Here is a 21,588-nt window from a genome sequence, read left to right as displayed (position 1 = left end):
GTACATGATTTTTGTATCATGTGTAACTTGTTATTCCTCCATTACAGTGAAGAGGAAATTGAAAATCATTACAATATGATTGAACAAATCAGAGAGGATGTCAGAGTGGGGGAACATGTGTAAAAGTAACCCCAACACATGCACAAGATGTTCAATTTATTTATCCACATCATGAATTATTCCTGTGTTTCCATTTGATTTCAAGCCCTTTAAAGTGAAAAAGCCATGCTGTGTTTGTGACACTCCATGCTGACCTGGGTTTTTTCTTCTTCTATTTTTCTTTTCTTTTTAAGCTTGGAAGTGGAAGGATGTGAATTTTCTCAGGAATAAAATGTTTATCATTCATCAGTGGTCGTCTGCTATGTCTGGAGTTATGTTACTGCATCAATGTGTACAGATATTAATCTGCTCTCCCTGATGATAGTGACTCTACCTGTTCTACCTACTCTTTATTATTTACATTTTTGTGCACAAAGGGCTAGCTTCAAGAGCAAGGTATAATCAGTAGTCTGATTTCACAATAAGCTAGAAACCAGAAAACACTTGATAGTGCAGATTTGTGCTTGCTAAAAACTGCTGCTGTACTCATCCTAGGATGTTGACACGAACACATTTGTTTGCCTTTTCCTCTATTACATCTGCATACTGGTAATGATTTGTAATCCCACTATCCAGTGTCAACAGGACCCTTTTGAGTTTGCTTCCTCTCTTAGGTTTCTTCTTCATGATGTCTCGGGGAGTTTTTCACCTCCAGCTTGCTCGATAGGGATCTAAATCTACATCTGTCAGTCCAGATGCTTTGTGACGATGTCTGTAAGTGCTATACAAAATGAAAAGTTCAACTAAAGGAATCCTCCAATAGTGATTTGCATTACAACAGCGAAATCTGAGAATAATGTCACTTTCTTTTTAATTAAATACGTAATATCTTTAATTGTGTATTTACAATGCAGCATTATTTCATTGATAGAAAAATAGTGCAGTCTCCTCTATATACACACACACACACACACACACACACACACACACACACACACACACACACACACACACACACACACACACACACACAATAGTTTTAGGATAGTTGGTTGCTTGGGAATGAACCCCCACACTCTGATGGTCCCTGAAATAATTACTTTATGTAATACCACTTAGCTCAGCTTGGCAAGTCTGAGAATATTCAACAGCATGCGATGAATCTTCATGCCACAGTGGCTTCTGTAGCCACATCTATGGCAGTTAGTGTCAAATAGGTTCAGCAGGTTACACTTCTCGCTGGATGCCTGATGGTATATATTCAGATCAGACTGATGTCCTCCTGGATGATCTCAGTTAAAGTTGAATTTAAAGTTGAACAGTCCAGAGCCAAAAGGGTTAAAGCCCTGGAAACTCTCCCAGGCCCCATGGAAGTGGTGATGGCCTTCTCCGTGCTTGCTCCCAGGGTCCAGGGGGTCTTCACCCTTGTCAAATGAACTCCTCGTTTCTGCACAAGAACAGAGAAAAGGTGTCAGATATACCAGCATCTTTCGAGACTCGTGTTTTATATTACCAGAGGTGCAAGCAGCTACAGTTTTCCCCCTTTTACAGTGATATAGGAGACACCTGAAAACTGCTTTTCTGCTATTTCAAAGTGCTCAAGCCAAACAGGAATAAAATTAGCCAATTCGCAAAGAATGTGGTACATGAACGACACATTCACTTCTACAAGAGGTTAATTATTTATAACCGTCACACCGAACCAGTGATCGATTTATTTTTTTAACCGTTCCATCTGGGGAAAAACAATACCATTACATCCAATCTAATATACTGTTGATCGATGCACCTTGACATTTAGTCTACATGCTGCCCAAAAAAATTAAAGTCTGTCTGGACCTCTAGAAATTCTGCAATGTCAGAATAATAATAAAAGAATAGGATTTGCAGTGACCCACCATTAAATTTTCTTTTCAGTATTGTAGGCTATACTTTTTAATTACTAAAATGAAAGGAAAATTCATTTTACAGACATACAAACAAGAATGTGTTAATCAACAGTCAATATATTTTATTAAGGTCAGAATCAGCCAGCCGTATATTGTCTGTACCCCTTATCCTACACAGGGTCGCGGGGAGCCTAGAGTCTATGCCAGGGGACTCCGGGCATAAGGCTGGGATGCCATCACACACCCATTCACACACTACAGACAATTTAGAGATGCCAGTCAGGTTACAACACATTTCTCTAGACTGGGGGTGAAACCGGAGTACCCAGAGGAAACCCCCAAAGCACGAGGAGAACATGCAAACTCTGTACATACAGAGCAGAGGCGACAATCGAACCCCTAACCCTGGAGGTGTGAGGCAAACGTGATCACCAGTCAGCCATCGTGCATTAGAGTTCATAATTGTTCTAAAAATACTAACAATACATGCAGGCCTGACATACACTTATGTTAATTTTGTAATAACTGTATAAAGTAAACTTATACAGTATGTGTCGCGACAGACCGACAGCCGGCGCACAAGGAACTAAAATCGCTCCTCCCGCGACTGCCGCGCTGGCGCTGAAGAGACAGCCCCGCTTCAATGTTTTGGACAGTCGGAAAGCACGTGGAGGTGGGGCGGAGCCGCAGACACACCCTCGGGCGATGAATGGCGCGCCGCACGTGAAAATTCCACCATCCAGCAGACGAAGGAAAAGTGGAAGGCCGCTTTTCCGCTCGAAAGGCGAGAATTCTCTCACATGACGTGTGTCTGGCTTACTGCCAGCTATCAGTATTGTTGGTTTTGTATGTTTTCTTTCAGACGACCCGGACCCGAGCGAATTCTCCGCTCCCTAGCTACAAACGCGGCATTGCCTGACGTCTGAGAAGAGCCCCTGTTTCTCCGGAAAGCCCCGGAGCGACTCTGGCAACCCCGCAATACACTGACCTCTCACCACACGCTGTCACGCCCACACGCGAGCACACACACACCCTCCAGAACGTTATAAATAAAAATAAAAATAAATCTCATTTGTTAACGTTACGACGGCCTCCCGTGTGTCTGTCTCCACCCACCGCTGGCTAATTTCCCTATATATGACATCATAATATTTCTGCAGATTACAGTTAAATATCAGTTCAACCAATACAATTAACCGTTTATGCTGCAAGCATGGATCGGATCCGTCCTTTCCAACAAAATGCATGTTTATTTCTCTTTGACTGTTAGTTATTTTGGCAGATCTGTATTAGCAAAAAAATCAAAAACATATCACAGACTGTGTTCAACATCCCCACTAATCACCAAGTCACAACCATAATTTCTGTTAATTTGATCTGAATTCCAATCTGATTCATCCTTCTTTATCTGCAGCTGTACTTACATACTTATATACTGTATTCCTCATCTATGTAAAACTATTCAAGCATGGGACACAAAAACCAACATCAAAAAACGGCTTAGCTTGGTATTTTTATATTAGCAGACAAAACTGATTGAGGGTTTACCTGGCTCAGTGAGCACTTCCTTGGCCTGTGCGATGTCTATGAACTTCTTCTCAGCCTTGTTCTTCTCTTCAGGATCCTGGAAGTTGTCTGGGTGTCACTGCTGTGACAACTTCCTGTAGGCTTTAATGAGCTTCTTCTGGGCTATCCTAGTGGTCACACAAGCCCAGCCGTTTAGAACACATTAAAACATGACACACTTCAATATCAACCTAAGAAGCCAAAGGGTAGGTGACGGTCATTCTCGCTGTACTCCTTAGCACTTTCAAAGTCCTTAATGGCTGCATAGATGTGATGAACTCTGATTCAGGGGATCAGTCCCAGCTCTAATTTAGTCTAGGCCATCTACGGCAGTTAATTCAGCTAATAAAGACTCGTATGAAGCTGTGCTTGATTAGGGGTGATTAGAAACTAGACTCTCTATGGGTAGGGAGCTCAGGGGGAAATCTACAGATAGCAAATAGCAAACTAAAATGGACCGTCAAGTGCATATACACAAATGCAATGTTGGTTGTAAAACATAAACAACTACAGTTGCACATGTTTGAGGCTCTATTTGTAACTGTTAGTAATGTAAATTTTGAGTTTGATCAGCAGTAAAACAACTATAATCTATAGGACGTGTGAAATGTGACACTTTTCAGCAAAACAAACTCTAATTCTACTTTTGACTAAAGGTCATAACTAGTCATTTCCGACCTCCGACTAGGAAAAGGAACGAACTCGGAATTCCTACTTGGGACACTCTCCACAACCACAACATAAGGGCTATGTTGATTTGATGTCACTTGCTGAGCATCAACAAAATAGCACCTCTTACCTTTAAATGAGTTATGCTGTATATAGACAAGCATTTGTTTAAGATCACTCAACATCTTAGATCGAGCACATCTGGAGGTTGTTAAACTGACTATACCAGGGATGTCCAGTGTCCAAGCAAAGGGCCGGTGTGGGTGTAGGTTTTCATTCCAATCAAGCAAGACCACATCTGATTCCACCTGTTTAATCAGTTGAGCTTGGCTTTCAATAGACTCAGGTGTTGTTTCTGTTTTCTTTGAAAGCATGTCTAGTCAGATAACTAAGTTTAAGGGCAATTTCAAAGTAAAAGGAAAATGGAAATACAACTTGGCATCATTTTCACTATTGCACAAACAACACAGCTACAGTATAATCAGTTTTCATCATGTTTTATTGTGATCTGTGAGATGATGCATGCAATGGCCTTGACGGTGGTATTAGCATGAAAACTGAAGTTTGTTAATGATGTAATTAATGTGAACAGAGTGTAAAGATAGGTCAATCGGGAGCTAAATTTTACTGGCACCAATATTAGTATGTTGTCGAACTTGATTGTGGGTAATACAAGAAACCAAAGTGAAAAATGACCAACAGGTCAATGAAAGAAGTCTAAACTAAAAAGTAAACTCAAAATTTTCACTACAAAATGAATCCTGGATGCCACCTGTTAATTATAAAGATCAATATGCAAGTTGTTCATGGTGGATTTTTCCTTTAATGACTTAATTTTCCTTTAATGACAAGTCAAAGAGTTACAGTAGGCTCCCTCTCTGAAGTCTTGCCTGTGACAAATCACCTGTTACCACCAACTCTTTTCAACATGATGCATGTCAATCTTCTTTTCATGTCTTATCATGGAGTAAAACTCACCGATGTGAAATCAGGTTTAACTCGATGTCACGTATCGTGACGGAGCGGAGATAGGACGGATGCAATTGCAGTATGAACAGTTGTTTATTTTAAAAGAGAGACAGGCAGACAAATCCAAAACATAATCCAAAACAGGCGAAGGTCAGGCGATCGGCAAACAGGCATACACAGGGTTAAACATGAATCAAGGTCGTGTCACGGAAAACAGGGTCGATAAACTAAACGAGAAACATCAACTATGACGAGGAACTGGGAGCGGATAATCCAGCGTGAACGAACTCTAAACATGGACCGTGACTATGACTACTAAACAAACCAATCTAACTCTAGGATAATCTTCCGCGTTGTGTGCTGGGAGGCGCGCGGTATATATGTGGACATGATCAGCGTCTAAACTGATAAGCCTCTAAACTTGCTGAGGGCAATACAGACACACGTGAAATCCCAGCCAATGACAGAACAGGGAGGAGACATGACAGAAACATAAACAAAACACACGTGTCCAGATGTCACTACTGTCAACAACGGAAAAGCAGGTGCTCGCGCATTCGCGCTTAGAGCACGCTGCTTCAAGGGGAAATCATGACACTCGATGACTTTGCTTAGATCCGGTAAAGCGGATTTAGACTTGTCCGTGGCCAGGTAGACGGTGGCCCTTCTGTAGTAGGCCAAGTATTTTTTCGGGTCACCGTCTACACACGGATGTCAGAAAGTGGTCGGTTAAGATTCAGACAGAATATTTTTTTTGCAGAAATAAAGAAATGATTGCTGGTGACTTTCTGAGAAAAGCTCACCGACTCACCAACAGCTGCGTGGAAATGGGAAAGTGCGTCGGCCAGCTGTCCGGCAGCCAGGAGCTTCTTCCCCATCTCCAGGTGCTTCTCGACACTGTTCTCACTGCTGCATAGCACTCCTTTAATCAAAAGTAAACTCAGGCCAGGATATAGTAAAGTAAAAATATAGTGACAAATGGTTGGGTAGAATAATACCATTGCATTTCACTATGCTTGCAATTATTATTATTTTATTATTATTATTATTATTATTATTATTATTATTATTATTATTATTGATAAAAGACATGGACACTGTAATTTCCCTGTGTCATTTTTTAAATACAAAGCACACATCATTATCTTGGACTTTATCATAATCATCAGCACAGAGAGGTCTCATTATCAAGTCACATCTCTTTAGAGTCTATAGAAAAGCTTGGCTTTGTATGTAGAGTACTACTTAGTGCACTAGAAGAAACTTGTGAGATTCATTCCTTAAGACTAGTGAGGTCTAATGAAAAGTATTTCTGTAGAATCTGTACAGCTGTGTGACAGTTCAGTTTCCACACTATCTATCCAGTATATGAAGTCAGTACCTTCTTACCTTCGTATCGAAGATCCAGCAGCACAAGCACAAAGGGCACATAATTTACTAGTTTGTATGTGACTGGTGTTATAGTTACCATGATATAATGTTTTGTTTTGTTTTTTTGTAAACTCGGGTGTAGGAATATGAAGGCTTGGCTACAATGATGTTTAAAGAAGATAACCACAGCGCAGGACATGGTTTCCTCACATGCATATGATAAAATCAGCTGCTGATTTGGTCTTTTTAATGTGTTCTCACTGAACATGAGACTAGTTAAGCAATGAAGGCAATACATCCCAGACCATAATATTTTCTGGACACGGCTTGGACACACTTTATTTGAACTTCCAATACACCAGGCACAAGAACAGTTTCTTTCCAGAGGCCTTCATTCATGGCCCTTAAAGAGTATTCTTAATCTTCAATACAATGTCACTGTAACCTGTGATATACATATCAGTTATTGTATAAACGATTACAATTATTTATTATACATATTTTTTGCATTTAGCAATTTCATTATTTACATATAAGTCATATATTACAAGGAACAACTCCAATTTATTGTTGTTGTTTTGTTGTGTTTATCTAGGCTAGTTAATATTAACTATGTAAACACAACAAAACAACAACAACCATAAATTGGTTATAGATATTGCGATAAATTAGGTCACAATACACTTTTCTATGATGTTGTAGGTAAGGTGATATCCATCCATCCATCCTATCCCAGGGAGCATCGGGCACAAGTACACTACGGCATCGGGCATTCATACACTACGGACACTTTTAGACATGCCAATCAGCCTGCCATGCATGTCTTTGGACTGGGGGAGGAAACCGGAGTACCCGGAGGAAACCCCCACAGCACGGGGAGAACATGAAAACTCCGCACACACAGGGCCGCAGTGGGAATCGAGCCCCCGACCCTGGAGTGAGGCGAACGTGCTAACCGTTAAGCCACCATCCACCTGGTATTGTGATATCTTTTTTTAGTAATTACAAAATAAATAGAATTGAATGAAAGCAGCTAATTATATGTAAATTTGCTGATGTTTTTAAAAAGCCTAATCTTTCAAATATCTCCCTCCTTTAAAAAAAAACAAAACTATTTTCAGTGTTAGAATTTAGTTTTTGTAGGAATGAAATAAATAAAATATCATCTAACTCAGTTGAACAGTTCTTACTTGTTACTACTGGTACTACTTGTATTGTTCTCTGCTAGATATATATCGCTTTGCTTGTATTTTTCTCATTTGTTAGTCGCTTTGGATAAAAGCGTCCGCTAAGTGAATAAATGTAATGCACTTTAAATCTATTCATTTATTTTACATCCCTACCCCCCCCCCCATCTGTTTACATGTTTTCACATCACGGCTACTTTGGTGACAGTTTGTTAGCTAAATTATATAGCATGATACATATCCCTGCTTGAGTGTGCGGGCATACTTGGCCAATAAAACTGATTCTGAATCTGATTCAGAAAAATGGCAGTGATCCGTACGGAAGCCGAAGGAATCGACTCTTATTGAAGAGCTGACCCAAAGGATTCGGTTCACTTAAAAGAGCCAGTGCTTTCCGTCACTGAAGGAAGTGAAGTGCGCGGTGAAAAAGCATCATAACGGACGCTACAGTGGCATGTAATAATTGTGGCTTACCGTACACGTTGTCTGGTAAAAAAAAAAAAAAAAAAAATGTTTTAAACAAATTCTCTGTATTTACTTATACAAGTATTTTCCGGACGCATCTTGGTTACACACTGCTGAATGCGCTGAATGCAATGTGGTTTCAGAACACACCTAATTAACCTAATTAGCTAGTGAACCTTTGACAATTAGCAGACTACATCCTCAAAGTGAGCGTTTTAAAGCTAAACAATGAGACTTAATTGATAAACATGGCCTTCAAGTTAGCTTGAGTTTAGTTGGCTAGCTAGCTAACGTTTTGCATTAAGGCTTAATTTTCTTTCTTTTTTTTTTTTTGCAGCGTGGTTTCTTAAAAATGATAAACAACCAAATTCCACACAGCAAATGTTAGCCATGTGAAATGTTAAGAGCAGTGGGGGAAATTTCCTCCATGTGATGTTTAGCTTCATAAATAAGTGAACTTGATGTTTTTTGGTGGTTTTGTTGCTGTTTACAGAGGGTGAGGTTGTGGGGAGGCTGCCCCATCTGCTCTTCTGTGTGGAGTGTCTCTGCTCTCTGGAGTGTCCTCAGGACTCCAACTCTGTCCCCTCAGTCAGCTGTCCCGAGTGTAGGGTGAGTACTCTTCACAACTCCTGTCCATGCAGCCATCACTCCCTTAGTGTGCTACAGCATGTCAACCAGCTTTCACAACTCTTTTTAGGGAAAGTAGCTAAAGCATGCTCAATTTGTCACCAGATGACACCATAGACTAATTTTTTCCAATTACTTATGATATGGCAATGAATATTACTAACTAGTTTTAAAAAAGAAAGCGAGGCAGATAGGGTGCCGATACTTGTAGAGTTGCATAGATATATCATGAACATGCACATTTTTTAACGAGTTTACAAATGAAGAAGGCAGGCAAAAAGAAGTCGTGAAAGGTGAGTAGTCTGAAGGAAATGGTTACTCGTTTGTCAGCATCAACAAGAAAAGTGTTTAAAATGAAGAACTATGGGACAGTAAAGTTTTTTTAAACATAACTTTCTCAGATTTACTAAGTAGATAGCTTTAGTTGGTCATTACTACACACCATAATGTTAGATAAGTGTGTCTGAGTTTAGTATTTATGCAGACCTTTTATATATATTTTTTTTTTTTATGTCTCCACCACTAAGTCTGTCCATCCATCTAAGGTTCTCATTAATGCAATATCTCAAGAACCAGTGGTTGAATGTTTGTAGGAATTCTATAGACTATATAGTTGTTGTAACCAGCAGATGACTTGATTAGTATTTGGAATTGATAAACAAATATCAACAATCAAAAATAAACGAGGTCACAGCAGTTTCATGTTTAGGAACTCAAGGCCCTTTATTGTTTTTTTTTGGCTAGCTACGGTTTTGCCATCATTCCATGCTTCTGTGTGTCCTTGCTTTTGCATGAGATTCTTGTTTAGTGTGACATCTCAAGAACGAAAGGTTGAATGTTTTATAGTGTAGCAGCAGCGGCAGGTGGAACACAGACAGAGTGAGACTGGTTAAGAGAGCTTTTATTTTGTAGAATGGGAGTGCAGAAGGGCCATGGGATACTCTGTCCTGGGGAAGCAGTCTGTGAGGGAGGTGTTAGAGAGGAGTGTGGTCGCTATGGGCCAGGCAGAGCGGTGTAGGCCGGTAGCAGAGTGCGGAGGGAGCGTAGGTAGTGGGGGTGAGGGCTCTTGGGGGGAGAGACTTGCTGTCGTCATCGTCATCTGCAAGACATAGAACAGAATTGATCAGCATAGACACGTAGACAAAAGCTGCTCAAGCTGCTGAGGTTGTGATGCCCTTTTATCCTCTCCAGTCTTCTCTGAGAGGGTGAGGAGTTGCAGTGTTTATCTGCCGCAAGTTGTGCTCTATTTCCCCACCTCATGCTCTGCTGCAGTCGACAACAGTGGTGCTGAAATGACTGTCTGTTCAGCACCTGGGTGGCAGTAGTGTGAGGAGCGTTTTTCACCTCTTCAACAGGTTCATGTGGTACCTGTACGTTTCTGCTCGCTTATCGGCTGCTGCAGATGTTATCGTCAGCTGCTGGAGGCTGGCCTCCATTAGTTGCTGCAGCATGGAATCCATGTTTTTATTTTTAAATTTTTTATTATTATATATTTTTTCCTTTATTTTTTATTTGGCCGGGTCTGTGCTCATTCCCGCATCCTTCACCAGACTTACAAATGAGAAAATACAAAATACAAGCAAAGCAGTATATCAAGCAGAGAACACTGCAAGTAGTGCTACAATAGAAGATTTTTAATTGAGTTCTAGAAGATGCAAAAATGTAATCAGCCCTGAGATTCTAACCAGCGACCTTGGCATTCTTAACACCACGCACTATTTAACTGAGCTACATTGCCACATATATAATATATCATAATAGTTTCGAAGAGAATTTTTAAGCGAATATTTGTAAGTGTCCAAAATTATATGGACGGCGCTCCATGCAGCGGGGAAAGCACTCAGACATAGCCCGGGGAGGGAGGGTCATGTCGCACAGACTCTGGCCAGATTCAGGCCGATCATCGCTGATTTTTTCCCGGGTGTTGAAGAGTTACCATTGATGAAATTCTTACTTTACATTTATTTGGTAAAAAGCTTAGACTTTTCCGGAGCATTCTGCCGTTAGGGGCGATGAAGAGTTCCTGGATAGCAAGCACATTAGGCCGATTCTGGTAGAAATGCGCGACTGTCGGCTCAATGCCGGTATCAGTGAAAAGGTAATTGCCCAGAACCCTGCTGACCGTTCACACCACTTCTCGCTGACGAACGGTTTTTGCTATGTGGGCAAATCTCGGCTGAAAGCAGGTGTACTTGCGGCAGGTCCATACTCAGTGTAGCGGTGTGTATCTGCTTTTTCGAGTTCGTTAAGTCACAGACGGGCCACAGCTAAAATTAAGGAGCTCAGCCGCCTGGAAAAAACTTTTGACGGTTAAATCAGTTAGGATACTCGAGGCTGCAGTCATTCTTCGTTTTCAAGAGGAATCATTTCAGCTGAAGAAGGTAAGTAATTTAATTGAGTAATTTCAGTCTACAATATTGTTTGATATTTAAAATGTCAGGGAGAAAATGTTTTTTAAAAATCTTTTCAACGGTATGTGTGATTGTGACAAGAACATCAGACGGTATCCTAGCAGCTAGCTAGCCGGCTAGCTAATTTAGGTTAAGTTAAGAGGCAGCTTGACACTTTTTTTTATAAAGCTTTTTTAATTGCTCTACAAATAAGATAAACTCCTAGTTTATTCCTTCCGTTCCTGTTTTACTACTTTTTATTAAACTTTTTTAATATATTGTGTCAGAAAACCCACACAGTTTGCAGCATGCTGTGTCCCGTTATTAGATTATATTGTCCACTGGGCAGTATAACAGACCTGTTGTTCGGCTCAACACTGTATTTCTTATGTGCAATTCTTAGCCATAGTCTAGCAATATACTAATTTTTTGTCTCATTGAGTGATCCTGAAGGGATTGAATAAAGTTTAAATGCAACTGTATTTTACAGACAGCGATAAAGAGGGCAGGACCCGGTCAGACCTCCAGTCAGACGTGGAAGTGTCTGGGTAAAGACCACCAAGGTGTAAAACATGCAGATATTTGTTCAGCACATCGCTATTGCTATTCCTTGATGCTTTGAGAGCATATTCAAAGTTGTATTTTTCATGAAACATTGTAGAATTTGGCAATATAGTCAATATTTTACACTCTTACAGAGATGCTGCAGAACTGGCAGCCGATGGACGATATGCCGTGTGAGCGTATTCTTCTGCTTTCTGATTGACTTTCTTTGGTAGGTATTAATTAACCGTGATTTCCACTCAGCCATCTTACTGGAATTGTGTAGGTTACCAATAAGACTGAGGATGGAGTTGTATAGTTGTATAACAAAATATATTTTATTTTCTTTATCATAGCCATGCTGAGGGAGGTGTTGACTAAATTAGAGATGGTGCTGGACCAACAAACCACTGAGATTGCTTCAACTACAGGAGGTCCAGCTGCAGCCTTTGGATGTTGATGAAGATTTACTGCCCTGCAAGACCTTCCTCAACTGCGTAGTCTGGAGCGAAGGATGCAACAGAGCCCAGATTACAAGCAAGATCTGGTGAGAATTTTTTTCTCTTTTTTTTTTTTTGTTAACAACTACTTGCACAATTACACAGCGACTGAGAGCATTTCTGTTTTCTCAAGGTGACACACTCGTACTCAAAGCACAATGTTCAACACCACTTTGATATGAGGGAACAGTTATGACCTACTCTTTAGTAGAGATGGAAAACATGGAAAACACAAGCCGTGGTAATCCACGGCTAGATGTGCATTAAACGATTTTAATGCCTGATGTGGAGGAAATGAACCACTCGTTCAAATCGTTTAATGCACACCTAGCCATGGATTACCCCGCCTATACCATGGTCTTTCCACAATTAATGACGTTAAAGCTGTCATTGGTTTAGAAGCACAAACTTTGATTAGAAGTTTAAAATGATCGTTAATTTTTATTAGTTAAGTCGTTAGATCTGGAATTTTGCCCGATATATATCAGACACAGAGATAAAGTAGTATGATAAGATTACATTTATTCGAATGAATTGACAGATATCTATCAGAGAGAGAGAGAGAGAGAGAGAGAGAGATTAAGCGTGTATGAATTACCTGCATCATGTGTGCCTCTCGGCAGTCAGTGTTGCGCAACAGTAGTGTAGTAAAACTGAGAGTTGAATTACTTCAGAAACAGTGCTCTTACCACCTCGTTGCTGAGAAATATCATGTAGCTTTTCACCAGCAAAGCTATTTTTATTGTTAAAGTTGCAGACAGCGCTGGCAAGAGGTGTCTGTTCATATGAATGTCAATGTATGCTCGAGTGTCTGTGCGTGTGTGTGCATGTAGGCTGCGCATTGATTTAGAAATGATCACGGTGATCAAACTGACTGGAACTACCTGTGCAATAAACGGTTATAATGCACACCTTCCAGCCATTCAGAATCCAATATTCACACTGACCATGGTATAAGCATAATTAATGCTTATGATTCATAATGACTGTATGATATGATATTGCTTTATTCCAAAGTTCATAGAAACCTCTTTACGCCTAAAGCTGCAGCGATGGAGGTCGAGGGGACCATGAAGAGGTGGCTCCAGCTGGCATCAGATCAAGAGTGTGGGTGCAAGAGAAGTCTTTTGCAAAAAGAAGGTATGTAGAGTGTTTTAACTGTGGTGTTTTTGTGGTATTTGTTAAAATGTTCATACTGTAGTCTATTTTTAATTGTTCATAAAAAATGTTTTTTAAAAAAATCCTTGCTGTTTTTAAGCGGTTGAATTAGTGTGCGTGTTTGTTGGTAGCTGGGTGGGTACACAGTTGCGGTCGGAAGTTTACATACCCCTTGCAGAATCTACAAAATATTAATACTCTTAACAAAATAAGATTGATCCTGTGTGATCGTTGGGAACTCCATTGCGAAACGTCCGCGTCGCTTCAACAAGGGGTAAGGTGCACACACAGTTTTTCTTTTGTTTGTGTCCTTGATGTCGCTGAGCAGCTACCAGGAATCCTGAAGAAGGACTAGCGCATTGGAGCGGTGGGGGCACGTGGGGGCAAACATCAGGCTGTGGCAGGCGGAGGTTCTGAAGAGGGACTTCTCCAGCCTGATCGAGACGGTACGAGGCAGATCACCCACCGCGAAGATCATTGTCTCTGGACCTCTTCCCTCATACAGAGGTGGAGCTGAAAGGCTCAGTAGACTTCTTGCTTTGAATGACTGGTTAGTTTCTTGGTGTAATGAACAGAATCTGCTGTTTGTTAATAACTGGAATCTGTTCTGGGATCGGAACTGCTGTCAGACAACATCTCCAAGACGCTACAGACCAAGTGACTGTCTACCGTAAGCACATTTTCCTACAATAACAAAGTTCATCATAAGCAATGTTCAGTTAATAGTCCAACACCTGTAGTACATTCTATAGAGACTGTGTCTGTTCCCCGAGCTATACAATTACATAGACAATTTCAGAATGTTTGTTTTAGTAACCTAATTAACCTAAAATTAGATCATACATCCAGCACCTTTAATCTGAAGCTAGGACTATTAAGCATTAGATCTCTTGCGTCTAAGGCTCTTATTGTTAACGACATCATTACTGATGAGGAATGTAATTTAATGTATTTAACGGAAACTTTGATTAAACCAAACGAGTACATGGCATTAAATGAAGCCAGTCCTCCTGGATACAGTTATGTACATCAGCCTCGTTCAGCTGGTAGAGGAGGTGTTGGACTCCTCCATAGTCAAAATCTAGCCGTCACACAAAAACCTAGTAATAAATTTAATTCTTTTGAAATTCTTTATACCAGCATAACTTATGTAGCCACTAAAAATAAGTAAATTCCTCTAATTATTATTTACAGGCCCCCAGGGCCATATGCTGAATTTCTTAGTGAATTTGCAAACTTTATCTCAAACCTGGTTGTGTCTGTAGATAAAGCATTAATCGTCTGTGATTTTAATATTCACTTTGATATCCAGAAGACCCTCTGAGAACAGCGGTTGTGTCCATCTTAGATTCAGTAGGGATTAATCAGAACGTAATCGGGCCTACTTATAATGGTGGTCACACTCTTGACCTCATACTAACATACGGATTAAATATAGAAAATATTATAATTTTTCCGCAGTCTAAAGTTGTCTCAGACCATTATCTTATCTCTTTCATAATACGAATGGATCATAATATTTCCACCTCGCCTTGCTACCGCATAAAGCGTGCTTTCACATCAGCTACTGCACCGAGCTTCATAAATAACCTCCCAGAGACATCAATTATATTTGGATCACCATCTGATCCGATAGAACTCGATTAGGTGACTGAAAGCTTCAAGTCAACACTCCGCTACATGCTAGATAGAGTGGCTCCACTCAAAAGAAAAATAATTAGAGAGAAAAAGCTAGCACCCTGGTATAACGATCAAACGCGAACCTTAAAACAGACAACTCGACAATTAGAACATAAATGGCGTCAAACCAAACTGGTGATATTTCAAACAGCATGGAAGGAGAACCTACTGAAATATAGGAAATCTCTTAGCGATGCTAGAAAAGTCTCTCCACCTTAATAGGAGACAACAAAAACAATTCTAGATTTCTATTCAACACAGTAGCAAAATTTACTAGGAATGAAACCACCACAGAGAGAAACACTCAATCACAATCATTACATAGCGGTGAAGATTTCATGGAACTTTTTATTGGTAAAGTTGAAAATATTAGATGTGAAATTCAGGCTATTAAATTAAAACCAGACAGTATTATAACTAACCCTGTAGACGATGATATAGCAATATCGGATTAATTTTTAGAATGTTTTACTCCCCTTAGAGAGACCGAACTAGCTTCATTAATCTCTTCAGCAAATTCATCAACTTGCATACTAGATCCCGTACCTACATGTCTATTTAAACAGATTTGTCCTGGAGTAATTGAACCATTTTTAAATATAATCAACTCTTCCCTTAGCACTTGCTATGTACCTAAATCATTTAAATTAGCAGTTATTAAACCCCTGATTAAAAAACCTGACCTTGACCCCTCTCAACTGTCCAGCTATAGACCAATATCTAATCTCCCCTTCATCTCCAAGATCTTAGAAAAATTTGTACACAGCAGTTATGCTCGTACTTACATAGGAATAACATTCATGAAATGTATCAGTCAGGACGTAGACCTCATCATAGCACAGAGACAGCGTTAGTTAAAGTAGTAAATGACCTTCTACTGACCTCTGATCAGGGTTTGTCTTGTTGCTTGTGTTACTTGACCTTAGTGCAGCTTTTGATACTATAGATCACACTATTCTCCTTGATAGATTAGAAAATGTTGGCATTAAGGGAACAGTCCTCTCCTGCCTCAGGTCTTATTAGACCGATCGTTATCAGTTCAGTTTGTAGATGTAAATGGAGACTTCTCCATGAATACCGAGGTTAAATTTGGTGTTCCACAAGGTTCTGTTTGAGGCCCACTGCTTTTTATTTTGTATATGCTACCTCTAGGTCAAATTATTCATAAACATGGAATGAATTTCCACTGTTATGCTGATGATACAGAGCTGTATGTTTGCAACTGAACAATAACAACAATAAACAACAACTGAAGAATAGCGAAAAACTTCTGTTTTGTAAGTCAACTGTTTTGTAAGTCAAACTTTTTAATGTTCACCTGGAATTTGACTCCTATGTGACTAAATGATGGAATTGTATCTTATGTTGGACCATGTATTCCAGAGATTTTTTATTTGAATTTCTTGCTTACTTGAAGACGATGAGGCAGAGCAGCATCGGAGAGACAGTTCGCTCCATTCTCCAAAGAATCGGGGAGAACAGTCTGTAATGTATGTTTTTGTTGAAAGTGTCAAAAGGTGGGAAGCTGGCTTTGACTGATCAGGATGAAGTGTATCGCCTTGTACACTGTGAGTATGAAGGATAAAAAATGTATACCGTAATTTTCGGACTATTGAGCGCACCTGAATATAAGCCGCACCCACTAACTTTAAAAAGAAAAGAAAAATTGTACATATATAGGCCGCACTTGTCTATAAGCCGCAGGTGTCCACGTTGTAACGCGAGATATTTACACAGAGAGATTTTTTTTACTTTTAATTAAATACATACCGTAAATGCTTTTTTTCCTGAACAGTGCATGCCAAGCTTACGTGCAGCAGCTCTGTTTCCTTCTTCAACAGCCAGATCGATCACCTTTAACTTGAAAGCTGCATCAAATGCATTTCTTCGTGTGTTTTCCATGATGAGGGTGTGTGCATGAAGCGCAAATGACTGATCTGAAGAATTTAGTGTAAGTGTGTTTGATTTAATTCGAACAATTTCTTTGGTCCACTGTGACCTGTTCTGTAATTTCATTGGTCTGATGTGACGAGGCTAAATGTTTTGGCGGCATGAAGCTCGTTAACCCGTAAAAATCCATAAATTAGCCGCATCATTGTTTAAGCCGCAGTGTTCAAAGCGTGTGAAAAAAGTAGCGGCTTATAGTCTGGAAATGACGGTACATGACGGTATATGCCTCCTTTGCAAACTCTTGAGAAGAAAGTCTTGCCTTCAGAAAACGGACATTTTCTCTGTTATTGCATTCCAAGGCTGAATGTTTTTGTTGATATTTATGTTACAGATATTGCCGAACAAGCACATGGACGTGAATATACTGTTGCCGGTTGCAGAGAGGCCATCGGCAGCTACCTAAAAAATGCCCCAGGCAGGAAAAGTGGCAAGAAACATATTAGGAGTGTTTATGATGAAGGTTAGAATTTAAATCTACAACTTCTGTGATTCTTTTTCATTTCTCATTCATACAAATGTGCCATTGTGTAACACTGTTGACTGACTCATTAGTTTTTATATCCATTTGAAAAGCAAAAACCTTTCCACTATGCATATAACTGAAAGTGCATACATGCTCCAAACCTTTTGTGAATACTGATGATTGATTTGGAGGTTTCAAATTATGAGTGAATTGTGGTTCACTTTCTTGCGATCAGGAATGTGTAGCTAATGCCTGTAGTTTTACTGTTTCCGAAATTGTTGGTTCAGACTGCATCATATAGTACATGTATATAACAATGAAATGAAATGCCATATATTCAGATATATCCACTGTCTGTTCACAGCAGAGCTACGTGGGATCTCCAGTGCGTCCTGCAAGAATTGGGCCTGAGTCCAGTTCAGATTCAATTTTGTAATCTCATTCCTCTCCCTTGCGTGACAGCCTCCAAACAGTACAATTCTAATGAGCTTGAATATACGGGGAATTCCATTGGGTTTGATGTCTGACTAATTAAAGACCCACCTCTTCTATGAACACCTAACCAACTCATAATAAAAAAATGCACTTACACCTCTAGTCTGCACTTTGCTTCTTCTAGAATTCAATGAATAGATCTTGTATGGTAGCTGCTCTTGTATTGTTCTCTGCTTGATATATCGCTTTGCTTGTATCTTTCTTATTTGTAAGTCGCTTTGGATAAAAGCGTCTGCTAAGTGAATGTAATGTAAATGTAATAAATTGTTTTCTTTGATTAGCAATACATAGGTACTATATCTGGCTGTTTTGTGTGTTACAATATTGAATGTCATTTTTCAGCTATTCACTTTGTCTGCATTTACTAAAATTCATGCATGTTTATTAAAAATATTCATGGAGTTTGTTAAACTATATAATTGTTGTCTATCGTTCATAAGATTCGTCATGGGAATTCCATAGACCAGAATCTAACATCCACATTATTGAAGCATTGTTTAATTACGGATTTTTTTAAGCATGCGGTATGTTATATGCTTTAATTGTATCTTGCCACATAATGTTGGAAAATGAGTACTTGTGTACTTTTCAAGAAATTAGATACAAAAAGGATTACACATATCTGATTAGAAAAAATAGCATCATAATGTGTGTAACTTTGTGTATAAATATTTGTGTAGTGTATTTACACCACATTATGAGGTATGTGTATATACAGGCAAATACAAAATACTATGTGCATGTTGAGTTTTTCTGGAATTCCATATCCCAGTTTTACTGTTTTATAAAGCACTGAATGGTTTGGGTCCAATATATATTTCTGATGTACTGGTACATTATGAACCATCCAGACCTCTGAGGACATAAATATGAGATTCCATGAGATACTTGGAAATCTAACACTATATATATATATATATATATATATAATATAATATAATGTCCCCTTCTCTCTGTACCACGTTCTAAATTTTCAAACTGCCCAAGAAAGAAAATTTGCTGTTTTCTGAGACGATGAAGTGGCTCTTAAAAGAGCCTTTGTGTATATTAGATGGAGTTGTCGTTTACGAGTGCTCTCCGCGAATACGCCGGGCCAGCTGAATATCCTTGGGCATGATGGTCACTCTCTTGGCCTGCGTTGTCTAGATTTGACATATCAAAAACAATACACGGCGCTTCTGAACTGTTTAACAGCATTATTATTATTATTATTGTTATTATTATTATTATTACATTTTTAAAGAACATACCCTCGATTCTTGACATGGAAATGTTGTTTGTAAGTTTACATTGAAATAATATATCCAGATATCTGTACAGCTGCTTTGTGACAATGTCCATTATTAAAAAACGCTACATAAACTAACAAAATGCAAAGGCTAGATACAGCAATGATTTAATACAACTCCGTTCAAATGAATACAGAGGCCTGCTCAGACACCACAGCGTTTAAAAACTCGACATTCGCGGCGTCATAAACGGGGAAAATGGTCACGCATACCACCAGGATAGGTCTAGAACTCTGAACGCTGCTCCGATTTCACTATATATGTGCGCGCGCTGGCCAGACAGACGGAAAGAGACACGGTATACAGACAGCACACCAACACATTTAAAGCATATTCACACATGATGATGATGATGATGATGATAAATAGTCTGATATTTCTGTAAAGCTGCTTTGAGACAATGTCTATTGTAAAAGCGCTATACAAATAAATAAAAATTGAATTGATAAATATACTGCTATGTATATTATATAATGTAAAAGTACACAAATTGATTTGTAATATGAAAATATTAATGTATTTCTAATGTTAGTAGAAATTTCATTCTCACCACTGCTTCATGTGTTCCCTACGTGGCCTCATCTATCCACAAATAGGGAAGAACATTACAAAGATAGGTAAAGTATACAATAATTATCATGAACAGGTTAAAAAAAGGGGAGAGAGAGTATGTTGGATAAAAAGTATCTCAGGTTATGTCTTTCAGTCGTCCTCCGTCAGCCTTCAGCCTTTACTTCTCTTAACTCTTAGTTCTGTGCTAGGAGCGAGAAAGTGTGGTTGACCGCAGAGCGTTCAGGCCTGGAGAGTGTGAATGAACACACACTGACGCATGCTGCTCACAGAGACATCCACCAACCACAGGTCACTTCTAAAACACTTTGGTCCCCATGGAGAAGCTTTGGCAGCAGCCACAGGAGTACCGAAGCTGGGGAAGTCCTCGGAGCTATTCATATCAGAGGCCTTCTCACTGCTGGTAGCCCAGGGTGCCTCCCTCACCACAAATCCATTGGAGGGCCCACGGGGTTCCTCAGGTTTGGCTGCTGCAGTGCCAGATGGCTTCATGTAGGCCATCTTGGCCTCATCTTCCACCACATCAGCCATACATTCCTCTTCCAAGTTCAGGAGATGATCTATGGCTTCATCAACCATCTCTGGACGGCCAGTTACAGTAACCAAATTGGGATCTGCAGCTCCGCTCTGAGGAAACCGAAGATCAACTTTAAATTCATCCATGATTTTGCGGATACCCTTGGTACGAGCACCAATAATGCGAGCATGAACTCTGCTGTCCAAGGTAATGTCCTCAGATATAATTTCCTCCAGTTCATCAACAATGCCTTGGATAGCATCACGTGCTGCTATAGCATTCTGCTCATAGCCGGTGATGCTGAGCTGGTCATGGTTCTCGTCATTTTTCTCAGGGAACTGGATGTTGACATCATGGTCAGTATGGATCTGGGTGATTATGGCACCCTTGCGAGCAATGATCTTGAGATGATATTTGGGATCCACAGTGATGGTCAACTTGAAGCTCCTGAGAGCCCGATCCTCCAGTTCAGCCTGCAGCCCTTTGATGCGCTCAAGAAGCCCTTCTTTAGGTCCAGGTGAGTGGCAAGGCCTGTAACGGAAATTATGTCGGACTGGAGCTCAGGAGCAGGCACTTGAATATTGACCTTAAATTCATCCATCATTTTGCGAATGCCACTTCCTTTCTGCCCAGTGATGTAGCGATGAAGCTCAAAAGGCACTTCTCCTTCAATGCTCACATGTACCAGAACCTTCAGGGCTTCCACTGCAGCCTCACGTCTCCATGTAATATTTCTTGGCCAACTACCACAGACTTGGAACAGAGTACCCCTTCTGGGAAACTGCCGTTCCCGAGTTTGGACACACGAGGGCAGTCAAGCTCCATCCAGCACAACGGCGCCTGAAACAGAAGGTAGATTTGGGCTATTTTACACTGACGCGGCTCATCAGCGTTATTACTGTGCATTGTCTAGTTTTCACGTATCAAGGACAATACACGGAGCTTCTGAACTGTTTAACAGCATCATCATTATGATTTAATTTTTAAAGAACGCACCCTCTTCTCTAGACATGGAAATGTTGGGGTTTTTTAAGTTTACATTGTCACACAGCAGCTGTACACATATCTGGATATATTATTTCAATGTCCATTCTTAAACACAGATGAACAAACAAAGAAACTAACCACATGAAAAGATTAGATAGACCAATGATTAGATACTACTCCGTTTAAATGAATACAGAGGCCTGCTCAGATACCACAAAGTTTAAAAACCTCGACATTCGCGGCGTCATAAAGGGAACAACCGTC

At 39.9% G+C, this 21,588-nt stretch overlaps 2 long non-coding RNA genes across 4 annotated transcripts; one reads left to right on the top strand and one right to left on the bottom strand.

The window, feature by feature from the left end:
- On the bottom strand, positions 1-8,301 carry LOC108261186 (uncharacterized). Its single transcript, XR_008395059.1, has 4 exons — positions 8,165-8,301; positions 5,944-6,054; positions 3,477-3,622; positions 1-1,486 (listed from the first exon to the last, which is right to left on the bottom strand). It is a non-coding gene; the product is annotated as an uncharacterized LOC108261186 (long non-coding RNA).
- A 182-nt stretch (positions 8,302-8,483) lies between these two features.
- Positions 8,484-17,476, top strand: LOC108262389 (uncharacterized). Of its 3 annotated transcripts, none has more exons than XR_008395058.1 (8): positions 8,484-8,764; positions 11,663-11,735; positions 11,871-11,947; positions 12,072-12,262; positions 13,260-13,355; positions 13,702-14,043; positions 16,206-16,621; positions 17,335-17,476. It is a non-coding gene; the product is annotated as an uncharacterized LOC108262389 (long non-coding RNA). The 3 variants fall into 3 exon arrangements; XR_008395056.1 differs by having other exon boundaries at positions 8,486-8,764; positions 13,233-13,355; XR_008395057.1 differs by lacking the exon at positions 8,484-8,764 and adding an exon at positions 10,992-11,163 and having other exon boundaries at positions 13,233-13,355.
- Positions 17,477-21,588: the final 4,112 nt, after the last annotated feature.

Source organism: Ictalurus punctatus, unplaced genomic scaffold, assembly GCF_001660625.3.
Source record: "Ictalurus punctatus breed USDA103 unplaced genomic scaffold, Coco_2.0 Super-Scaffold_100068, whole genome shotgun sequence".
Lineage (NCBI taxonomy): Eukaryota > Metazoa > Chordata > Actinopteri > Siluriformes > Ictaluridae > Ictalurus > Ictalurus punctatus.
The sequence above is the reverse complement of the archived record's forward strand: the minus strand, read 5'-3'. Positions and strand labels throughout refer to the sequence as shown.